Source organism: Opisthorchis viverrini (assembly GCF_000715545.1).
Source record: "Opisthorchis viverrini unplaced genomic scaffold opera_v5_65, whole genome shotgun sequence".
Taxonomy (NCBI): Eukaryota; Metazoa; Platyhelminthes; class Trematoda; order Opisthorchiida; family Opisthorchiidae; genus Opisthorchis; species Opisthorchis viverrini.
The window spans coordinates 369,923-381,642 of NW_008751721.1; positions in this window are offsets into that span (position 1 = coordinate 369,923).

An 11,720-nucleotide genomic window follows, 5' to 3' on the forward strand; every position below is an offset into this window, starting at 1 on the left:
TTGGCTTGTTCGCTGAGCTGGGCAATTTGGTTTCAAACGTTTCATCACCAATCGAGGTGACATCATCAGTGCGTAGTTGTGCGTAGCACCTGGATTGGTGATGAAACGTTTGCAACCAAATTGCATAGCTCAGCGAACAAGCCAACGACCAGATTTCTGAGTTTTTATCAGGCAACTGTGCGTGTGATTGGACTCATATCTGCGGATCAGGGATAACCGTTGTGCCGGCTATAACTCGTGTAAGCTGGTGCCGGCGAATTCGCAACGGGACAGCTTTGAAGTGAATTACGGTTATGCGTCAGAAAGTTCAGTCCAGAATGCATTCGGCGTCGGAAGCTGCGGTGGTTGTGTCATATCGTGCTTACCAGATTGTCTTTTGTCCTGCAGAATGTTGTTCTCACTCAATCTCGAACATTGCAAGCGGAGAAGCGGAGAACCTTTAGTCTGGTAGAGGCAAATGAAAACGAGCACCAAAAGTCCAGATGTAGTCGGTGTGACTCGCCTTTTAGGATAGGAGGATGGAGAAAATCAGAGAGCGAAAAGCTACAAGGGTGAATTGCACTTCTCAGTTTCCCAAGACGGAGGGAGTTTAAGTAACATATCCCACCTGGTAACTTTGGCTCAAAAGTCTGACTCACGAGAGAGTGGGTGGATGTAGAATTTTGTTGCGGGGCCATGACCCTAGCCTCTAACTAAAATGTTAACCATGAACCAGCCGATGTTAGGGTTTTGTTCCATTCTCCCACGCACTGTTCGCCAGCAGAATTAGCTTATAGCACGACTTTGCTTACCCATGTCAATTCTTCCATTCAGAATCTCAACCTTCCACCGGTCCTGCCATTTACGCAGCCAGTTTAAAGAATCATGTCCGAACTGCGCTACTATTCACTACCGTGTAGTAACGCTTTATTCCTCAGCTTAGTTCTCGGTCTGAGCCTTCCAAGATAGCGTTCACGTCAAAACAATCACCAACGGTGCACAAGGTCTATTAATGCCCAAAACGAAGTCAGGAAGAGTTGTACAGCGCTTAGTATATATAGCGTAGCCGGTAATAACTTTCTGGAATTCCTGACGCGTTCTGGATGCGCCACTGGCAACCGGCATTTGGCCAATACTGGGTGATGATTGGCTGCTGGGTCCAGACTTTCGACCAATCGGATCTCGTCTTGATACCGGACCGGTAAGCGTCCGGCAGTATGTCCGCGATCAAATACTGATCAAGCCAACAAATGATGGTGATTCAGAATCGTCAGTGTAGCAAGTCTAATTCCTCATGTTCGGACATGTAATTTGCATGCCTGTCTACCGACAAATGCACTGTTTTTCATCCGTTATTCACTTTCAAAAAGTATGTGGGCAACAGAACATAACATGGCAGCGTGGAATGACAGCAGCTACAGTCAAACTGTGGGATGTTCGCACACTGTTGATAGGAGTCTTCGAGATCCTACGTGTTCTCGGTCGGAAACCGATCAGCGACGATGCTCTCATTCCTTAGCCGGATGGCCTGCTGGACAGCACAAACCAAGGAAAAGCCAGGCTAGCCAAATCTGAGCGAAAATTCATTGAGTACGGGAGAGCTCATCCCAGAGACGGGGCCGGATGAGAACTGCTCGAAGTTGTGGGTACAGGCTTGAGTGCGAGAGAAGTTGCGGTCGATATTCTGGAGAAAGTAGTTGCGGGGGTGCCATCTAACTGGGTATGACAGTGCCATGCCATCATCGCACTGACATGCTTTGGTTTATGGACAGCCCCATAACGGTCGTCAAGAGTCGGAGAAGGGAGGCCCAGTTCCGTGGCAGCTGGGTCTGAGTGAGGCGGAGATTGACACAGGGAATCATGCAGATGCAGGCTCACAGATAATTTCCCTTTCGTTGATGGATCGCGTCAGCGTAGACCGGATACGAACCAGTTTGAATGAATAACAGTTCTACAGGGCGTTTGGGCAACTGCAATCGAGGCTTGAAGCTTGGGAAGAGGGGCGACGGGAAAGAAATAGAATGAAAGCAGTAATGCGTGGCGGGTGTTAGGAGGCATGGTTTACGACGGAGCCCATAGAAAAAATCAAAAAAGGGATGACATCAAGCTTAATAGACTCAAGAAAGGTTAAGACGTTTGGTGATCTAGAAGCAAAGTATTAGTTGGGCCAGAGTAGGTGCCTAGTTTTAGGAAGGTGAAAACTTTGTCGTCGAGGTAGCTAGCAGGGGGCAAGCTGTTAGACTCATTGAGAACGAACGGTATTTTTTACGCTCACCAAAGCGTCATGACATCGGGTCCTTGTTGTGCAGAAAGAGGGGTTAATGTGAGCAGTGACAGTGGATAAGTGAAAAGTGGACAAGCAACAGCTTCCCAGATAATTGATGCCGGACCGACAAGCGTTCCGAATTCTTGGCCAGTCTCGTACGGCCTAGGCTTATCGGCCGCAGCCGCGCCTGAGGACGTGAGGTGTGGCGGGATCTGTGTGGATTCCTGCCCAACGCCTCCCCCTGGAAATTTTTTGACGTTGCTTCGAAGCCGGGGGTTCACTTGCAGTGGCCTCATTGGCTTGCGGATCCTGTCGGTCCGACGTTGCGGTTGTGATCCGTGCTCAGACTGGGCCTCTGACGAAGCAGCTGCTATATCGTCTGGGATGGTACCGAGATTAAATGTGTCCAGAAGCGTTTCTAGAATCGAATCGCTCGGTCTCCTGGGCAGAATCGGCGTATCTTTCGGCCGGGTATGGTTCGCGTGGCGTATTCACTTGGCTTGACCGAAATGAATATCGTACAGCACTTTTCCGCGCCGGCGAAGGACGAGTTCTTGGGTGTAGGGTGTCAGCCGCTTTAGTCACGAACCAACACTCTCTGGCCTTCGCTGAATGCGTGCGCAGTTGCTCCATGATGCCGGTTGAACTGTTCCTCCATTCTGGTGTTGCGGTGACTAGTTTGCCATTTTTGTGACCGTATAGTGTCAGGCGGTTTTTGAAGCCTGTCCTGGAGCTGGGCCTCTGCTGGTGACACCCCATCAGGTGAGTTGGGGATACGGCGTCCCTCGATGTGAAGGCAGGAACTTTTGCAAAATCTCTTCCTTCGGTCCCCCCCTGGACTTCTGAAGCGCCCGCTTGAGAGCGTCAACCTAGCGTCCCGCTTGGCCGTTCGACTGTGGATGAAACGGCGGCGAGCATATATCCGTTATGCCATACTCACGATAAAAGTGTGCGAACGACGACGACGTAAACTGACTGCCGTTGTTGGATGCAATAGTCTCTGGCGTTCCAAAGCGACTGAACAGTTACCGGAGATCCAGGACTGTAATGGAACTTGTGGGGCTGTTCACCGAAAGTTGCCGGCTATTTGCTGTAAGCGTTCACTTGAGCACCGAGAGAAATGCATTTTTTGCATGCGGTTAATACCTTGGGTTAATTATTGACGAACATGGCCGCCATCCAGACCCGGAGAACATTGAAGCGATCAAACGTATGCCAGCACCCACAGATTTGGCGCCTCTCAGGCCTTTCTTCGGTCTCGTCAGTCGCTACAGTTCGTTTCTGCCTGCTATGCATGGCCTTCGAGGCCCACAAAATCAGCTACATACCAAGGACCACAGGTGGACACGGTCAGAAGAATGCCAACGCGCCCTTGACTCTGTCAAATTCATGCTGAGTTCCGATTTGCTACTCACATTACGATCTATCGTTTGAAATCGTTGTGGCGTCGGACACCTCGAACTATGGAATTGGCGCAGTGATTTCACACGTATTTGCAGATAGCAGCCAGAAAGCCATTGCACATGCGGCTATTCGCGAACAAATCGTCTGGAAGAGGCTGAGGGTAGTGATGGGTATCCAGCGCCGCGTTGAGACCGGTGGACAAACCTGCGCACAACTGGATCGTCCCGTTAGCCTTCTTCACCGACATTATAGGTGCGGCTCAAGCAGAGTAGTTGGTCGGTTGGAGAACACCCACCTTCTGAAGTCGTCCAGTTCTTGGTCAAACCTGCATACAGTACTGGACGTTTTGGCCCGAAAACTGGCTTGGCACCAGGGAAAAGGCACAGTCTGGCTCTAGCATTTGTACACCATCCAAGATCGTCAGTGAATACAGATGCATGACGTTGTAGGAGGCGCAAAAGTGAACGCTTTGGTAAATGAGCTTTTCAGGATGCTGCATGCATCCGGGTGCAAATAGAACTGACTGGTCTATTCAGCAGATTTGGCTTTTCGATCCAATCTAGCCCCATGAGATCAAGTTTGGGGCATGACTTCAAGTAGCAGGTGGCTTGTACCGTCGAGTCATTGAATTTAATCAGGCGGCCAACATCGCCAGTCAACTGCAGTTTACCACGGGAACCATTACAGGCCCAGTGTCAGACGGCTTTCAGCCGGCTTCACATGTGGCTTACCGATCCGTTTACACGTTCGTTCACTGAGCAGCGTGATATCGGATCCAGTATCAAGTTGTAAACGAACTGAGATGTCGTTGATACGAACCGTCAGGAACTTCCTTCAGCAAGCGAAATCAAATTTGAATGTTACCGTCACCGAGTTGGAACGCGATGTGTGGGCTGCGCGGTGATGTGCGTGTGGCTGTATTCTTTGAGATCAACATAAATCTTTGTGGCTACCACGACTGCACCGGGAACATTTGTCACGCCTGAATCGGCGACAACTTGCAAAATGCCACTCACCGCAATGCCAGCAGCTCGTGGGAGGCTTACTATGTCTTTGATCGGGCTTCTTGTCAGATTTCCTGGCCGCGCTGGAGTTGATTGTCTGCACACAGCTGCTTGAGGTCACAGGTGACTGACCGATCACAGCCGTGTCGTGCTTCAGTTTGACGAAGCGCTGGCATTCATTGATGAAGCTCTGCAACGTCATTTCATCATTCTGTTCAGTTCTGTTAAGCAGCCGGGTTCTGATGTCAGCATCATGGGATGATTAGGGACCGGATACAAGAGTGAGGCACTTAAACTGATTCCCCGTCATTGAGCTGAGCTTGAAGCGCTCGCATTCTCGATTGACAACACCGGCAAACGTGATGAAATCATCATAGTCTTTCTTGGCAACTTTAGGTATTGGTAGCGGATATTGAACAGTGATGTTTGATCGCCGAATATCAAAGCTGAGGTCACGGGGCAGCTTGGGGAGAATGAAATTTGTGAGGACGCGGCTGCATCAGTTGAGGAAACAGAAGACTCACCAGTACTGACCGCTGCTGTAAGGGTATGCGGTTTCTGAATCAGTGATTCAATGAGCTTCAGTTGCACTTCTTCAAACTGCTTTTGTTGCTGCTGCAATAGTTCTCGGAGCTGATCAAACCCGATTGACATCGTGGGTTCTCGTTCACCAATTGTAGTAACGGTATTTTCCTCAGCTTAGTTCTCGGTCTGAGCCTTCCAAGCTAGCGTTCACGTCAAAACAACCGCCAAAGGTGCACAAGGTCTATTAATGCCCAAAACGAAGTCAGGAAGAGTTGTACAGCGCTTTGTATAGATAGCGCAGGTGGTTATAACTTTCTGGAATTTCTGACGCGTCCTGGATGCGTCAGTAACAACCCGTATTTGACCAATACCGGGTCATGATTGGCTGTTGGGTCCAGGTTCTCGACCAATCAGATCTCGCCTTGATGCCGGACCGGCAAGCGTCCCGGTTCTCGGCCAGTCCTGTACGGGCTAGGCTTATCGGCCGTAGCCGCGCCCGAGGAAGTGCGGTGTAGCCGGATCCGTTTGGATTCCTGCCTGACGTACCGTCACCGAAAAACTATCTTACGTCCCTCAGACTTTGCAGCTTGTTCTCATGTGTTTATACCCTACGACCTTCACGACCTCCATACGATGGCCCATGGTCTTTCCCTTTCCAAAGTACATTTCATTGTCCAAGTAGTCCGCAAACCTGTTACCATACCCATTGATCGCCTTATGGAATCCAGCACTCCAACACCGACCGGAAACACTGATCAGTAATACAAATTCATCGCATTCTTCAACGATATGATTACAGTGCACAGTCCACGAGGTCGTTATTCACGATTGATGCCAGGGAATCCATACCAGAAGACAGCGAGTACGACGGCGCATACCAGTCCCTTAAACGACAGCTAGTGAAGAGCCTAAGAGAAGACGAGAGCTCTGGTGGACATCGAAGGCTCGGGAAACGGAGAGGACTTTTGCTTCCGGAAACAGCCGTGCCTTGTATCGGCTGAAAAGATCAGTTGGCCCCAGGAAACCAACGTTCAATGAAACGAGTGGAAAAGATGGCTCATTAATTCACTCGCAAAAACGTTGACTGGAAAGATGAGCCGGACATTTAGAAGACCAGCTCAGCTGGCTTCCTGCAACACAACCTGTGGAAGAAGAATTAAGTTACGAAATATCCTTACTTAGACGTGAGGAGGCACCAGGAACAGACGGTCTGTATCCATCCCTCTTCAAAGAAGGCGGAGAAACCCTGATGACCAACCTAACAAAACTAAGTAGTGCGGTATAGAGTGAAGAAGAAGTGTCTGCGGATTGAGCGTCTACAGTTATTCCTATCTTCAAAAAGGGTACGCAGACGCCGTATGAAAACCACCGTGGCATCATCCTGGTAGGTGTGGCATCGAAGGTCTTATCTTTCGAAGGTTGAGTGAACACAGGGAGAGAAAGATCCGTGAAAACCAAGGTTGATACCGTTCCGCAAGAGGATGCATCGATCACATTCGACAGATTCTGGAACAGCGACACTTCTTCCACTAACTAGCAATGGTGTTCTCGGCCAGTCCTGTACGGGCTAGGCTTATCGGCCGTAGCCGCGCCCGAGGAAGTGCGGTGTAGCCGGATCCGTTTGGATTCCTGCCTGACGTACCGTCACCGAAAAACTATCTTACGTCCCTCAGACTTTGCAGCTTGTTCTCATGTGTTTATACCCTACGACCTTCACGACCTCCATACGATGGCCCGTGGTCTTTCCCTTTCCAAAGTACATTTCATTGTCCAAGTAGTCCGCAAATCTGTTACCATACCCATTGATCGCCTTATGGAATCCAGCACTCCAACACCGACCGGAAACACTGATCAGTAATACAAATTCATCGCATTCTTCAACGATATGATTACAGTGCACAGTCCACGAGGTCGTTATTCACGATTGATGCCAGGGAATCCATACCAGAAGACAGCGAGTACGACGGCGCATACCAGTCCCTTAAACGACAGCTAGTGAAGAGCCTAAGAGAAGACGAGAGCTCTGGTGGACATCGAAGGCTCGGGAAACGGAGAGGACTTTTGCTTCCGGAAACAGCCGTGCCTTGTATCGGCTGAAAAGATCAGTTGGCCCCAGGAAACCAACGTTCAATGAAACGAGTGGAAAAGATGGCTCATTAATTCACTCGCAAAAACGTTGACTGGAAAGATGAGCCGGACATTTAGAAGACCAGCTCAGCTGGCTTCCTGCAACACAGCCTGTGGAAGAAGAATTAAGTTACGAAATATCCTTACTTAGACGTGAGGAGGCACCAGGAACAGACGGTCTGTATCCATCCCTCTTCAAAGAAGGCGGAGAAACCCTGATGGCCAACCTAACAAAACTAAGTAGTGCGGTATAGAGTGAAGAAGAAGTGTCTGCGGATTGAGCGTCTACAGTTATTCCTACCTTCAAAAAGGGTACGCAGACGCCGTATGAAAACCACCGTGGCATCATCCTGGTAGGTGTGGCATCGAAGGTGCTCTATGGTCTTATCTTTCGAAGGTTGAGTGAACACAGGGAGAGAAAGATCCGTGAAAACCAAGGTTGATACCGTTCCGCAAGAGGATGCATCGATCACATTCGACAGATTCTGGAACAGCGACACTTCTTCCACTAACTAGCAATGGTGTGCTCCTTGATCTCCATGGACCGTCAGGCATTATGGCAGTGTCTGCGGAGCAAAGGTGTCACCTATAAATTCTTGATCCTCTTTGACCAACTTCTGTGGCCGCGTTAAGGTCGACGGGGAGCTCTCTTCTGAGTTCCCCACATCAACTTGTGTCCTTTTCCACCTTTCCTCTTTATATTCGTCATTCATATGATTATGAAAGACTCACTGCTAGCCTCTAATGCCTGTGGGGTTGAAGTGCTCCCGGGGAGTTTGCTCACAGATATCGAGTGCGCAGGTGACAACTGTTCTTAGGTCGGACTCCGTGATAATGCAGACAGTATTAAATAATCTAAATTCTACCTCATGGTTCGGCAGGCGCTTCACACCTGCAGAGTGTAAAGTGCTCTTGCATTGCGCTAGAACCCCTACCTCATGTTTGTAGATGAGCTGATCGTGCTAGTAGATAAGTTTGTTCACCTGGGAAGTTGTATCAGCCCCGGTGGTATGGCGAAAGGTGATATTTCCATCCGGATTGGTGAGGCCAGAACAACCTTTTTGAATTTGCATAACCTGGGGCGAAAGCATGACATCAGATTATCCGTCGAGGGTAAAGTTTACGATGTTGTGGTGCGCTCCATATTACTATCCGGATCACAAACCTGACCAGTGCACGCTGACAACGTCAAAGGACTGAATGTTTGACCATCGATGTCTTCAGATCATTGCTCGAGTGTGGTATGAACACCGGATCAGTGTTGAAGTATATCTAACGGTTTTCGGAAGATGAACTGGTCATTGTGCATAGGTTGCGCTGGTTTGGCCACGTGCTGCATATGCCAGTCGATCGACTTCCTCGAAGGGTTCTTTTCGCACAACACGCCAGGTAAAGTCATACAATGACTTGACAGCAAAGCATGATATCCATTACGAGCAAACTCAGCTGCATTGATCCCTGGATGGGGACCTGAAGACGGGACACATTAATGATTAGGAATATCGACAGAGATGGCCCAGTCGCACCCTCAGTGGCGCCCGCACATCCAAGCTGTTGCCTTCAGTGCATACCTCGCTTCCCAATCTCTCCACTCAAAATTCAATTGACAACTGTGTATTCACGCATCAACTATATCAGCTCCTGCCTCTAAATAGCAGCCACCTACTCCACCTCCCCAAATTATCGAACGAAAGTGTGGCGGCTATAACCAATGTGAAACAAATACGCAGTTCTTACAACTGATACTGGTGGTGATGATCCTTGGGGGGAGGTAGCATCGCTGCTTCCATCAATATGGACACAATATGGATTCACACTCTTATCGCAGAGGACAGTAAGACTACTCCAAGACCGCCTTGAGATAGCCCAGTGGTTAGGACGCAAACTTACTCCCTGGGAGATTCATGTTTCGAACCCAACCTCGGCGTCTCGATTGTTTCTGTCTAGGCTTGGGCAACCTGGTAGTATCTCAGCAGTTATGCTCTTTTCGAGTGGAATGTCAGCCGTGCACCGAAAGTGTCAAGGCTGAACGAGACCACTTAGCATTACAATTCCTCCTTGTACGGTGCCTCGCTATCGTTGATCTGACTGCTCCTCTTTGGTCTTCCTGGATAAGCAGTTGGTTTGTGTGGAGTATCAGTATGAACCATATCCACTAGCAAGCTAGTTTACTTTCGCCGTTTTCAGGACTGGATTTTAACAGTAGACAGATGTTCACGATCCTTCACAATCATGTAGTTATCCTTTGTCTGGTGTGGAATCGTACGTGAGCAATTAGGACGCTGTTCCAGCCTGCTACTCGTGATCAAGGTTGCCCCACTCAGCACATCTCCAACTTCGTTCTATGCAGCACGTTTGAAAGGCTGGTCCACTCCGCATTCGATGCTTGGTTGACCCATGTCTTTCCTTGACTTGCTATAGTGCATTTCGTCCACACCTCGAGTTGTGATGGAACTGATGTGTTGTATGTGCATACTGACGGCCGTTCGTCCGTATTTCTTTGTCAGTTTACGTTCATTGATTACTGTTAATTAATTTCTCTGTCACAGTCATCATCATCATTGCAGGAACCGCGTTCTTGTTGTACATTGGTTTTAGCTGCCGCAATTTCGTTCACCCTACCCCTCCCCCCAAACCATCGGTGAACGAAACTGCGACAGCTACAACCACTGTACGACGAGTATGCTGTTAGTACAGCTGACAATGATGATGATGAATTTCCTTCACCACTGATTTGGGAAGGTTGCGTAGATAGCTACGCACTGGAAGCGGGCTGATAAATTCGTGCATGAATACAGTGCTGTCGGCGGACTGTCAAGTAGGGAGAATCGGGAAGGGAGGTATGCATTGATTCAATGCACGAGCACCATTGAGGGCGCAACTGGGCCATGTCTGACAGTGTCTCCAACCATTGATGTGGCCCGTCTCGGGTTCGCCATCCAGGTAGACGGTAATGACCGGTGCAGCTGAGTTTGCTGGTAAGGGCTTTTATACTTCGCTGCCAACTCATTGTTCGACCACCTCGGCCTCGTTTCCACCCTCCACGTGGTTGAGCGAAAAGTACCTCTCGAGGAAGTCGGTCGACTGGCATACGCAGCACGTGGCCAAGCCAGCGAAACCGATGTAGTCTGATCAGTTCATCTGTCGAGAGTGAGTTATTTCTTCCGAATACCATTCGACGTACTTCAGAATTGCTGATCCGGTGTTCCCACCAGAATCGGGCGATGCTCCGAAGACATCAGTGGTCAAACATCGAAGGTTTTTTTGATGTCCTCAGCGCGCAACGTCCAGGTTTCTGATCCGTATAGTAGTATGGAACGCACCGCAGCATCCTAAACTTGACCCTTGACGGATAAACTGATGTCACGCCTACGTGCGCAGATTCACAAAAGCTGCCCTGGCCTTCCCAATCTGGATGGAAATATCATCTTTCACCAGACCACCGGGACTGATACCACTTCCCAGATGAAAAAAAACTTGTCTACTAGCACGATCAGCTCATCTACAAGCATGATGTAAGGATTCTAGCGCAATAAGTCTTGCAGTAGCACTTTAAACTCTGCATGTGTGAAGCGCCTGCCAAACCATGAGGTAGAATTATTTGGGTTATTTCATACTGCCTGCATTACTACGGAGTCAGATCCAAGAGCACCTATGTCGTCTGCGCACTTGATATCTGTGAACAAATTCCCCGGGATCACTTAGACCCCACAGACATTAGAATCTCATCATCATCATCATCGACAGCATGACATCAGTGTTGAACACCGATGCTTCACTGCCGTACAACCATGATTTATTTGAAAGCCTTACTGTTAAGAAAAGAGTAAAGGTGGACGGGGGGTCTTAGTGCTAGCTTATCACAATCATTCCAAAGTACCTACACCTCCAGACATTCACTCAAGCAATCTGGATAGAAACGGACAACAAGAACGCCACTGACATCGGTTGGCAGCCATAACTTGTAGTGTCTCCAACCAGGCACAGTGAGGATCATGCGGTCTCCATCCTGGAAGGCGAGTAGCACCGACAGCACCCAAGCGTTTCGTGATCTCCTTCATACTCATCTGCCAAGTCAATGGTTGACCCCCTCTCTGTTTACACCACTCCGAATTGGGCATGGAAAACAGTACTCTCTTCGGCAAACGATGTTCCTTCATACGTAACACATGTCCCAACCAACGCAGCTTCTGTTGCTGGACACATTCCTCAATGGAAGTACCCGTCACACAGCCGAAGACGCGCTTTCTAACTGCCTCATTACGGATTCGCCGACACCAACTCACACGAGCTATGGTTCTGAGGCAACGATTGTCGAACACCTAAAGACGTCTCAGTTCCGCTGCTCGAATAGGCCAAGTCTCACAGCCATACAACAAAACAGCCCGTACTGTAGCTTGATACACACGTCCCTT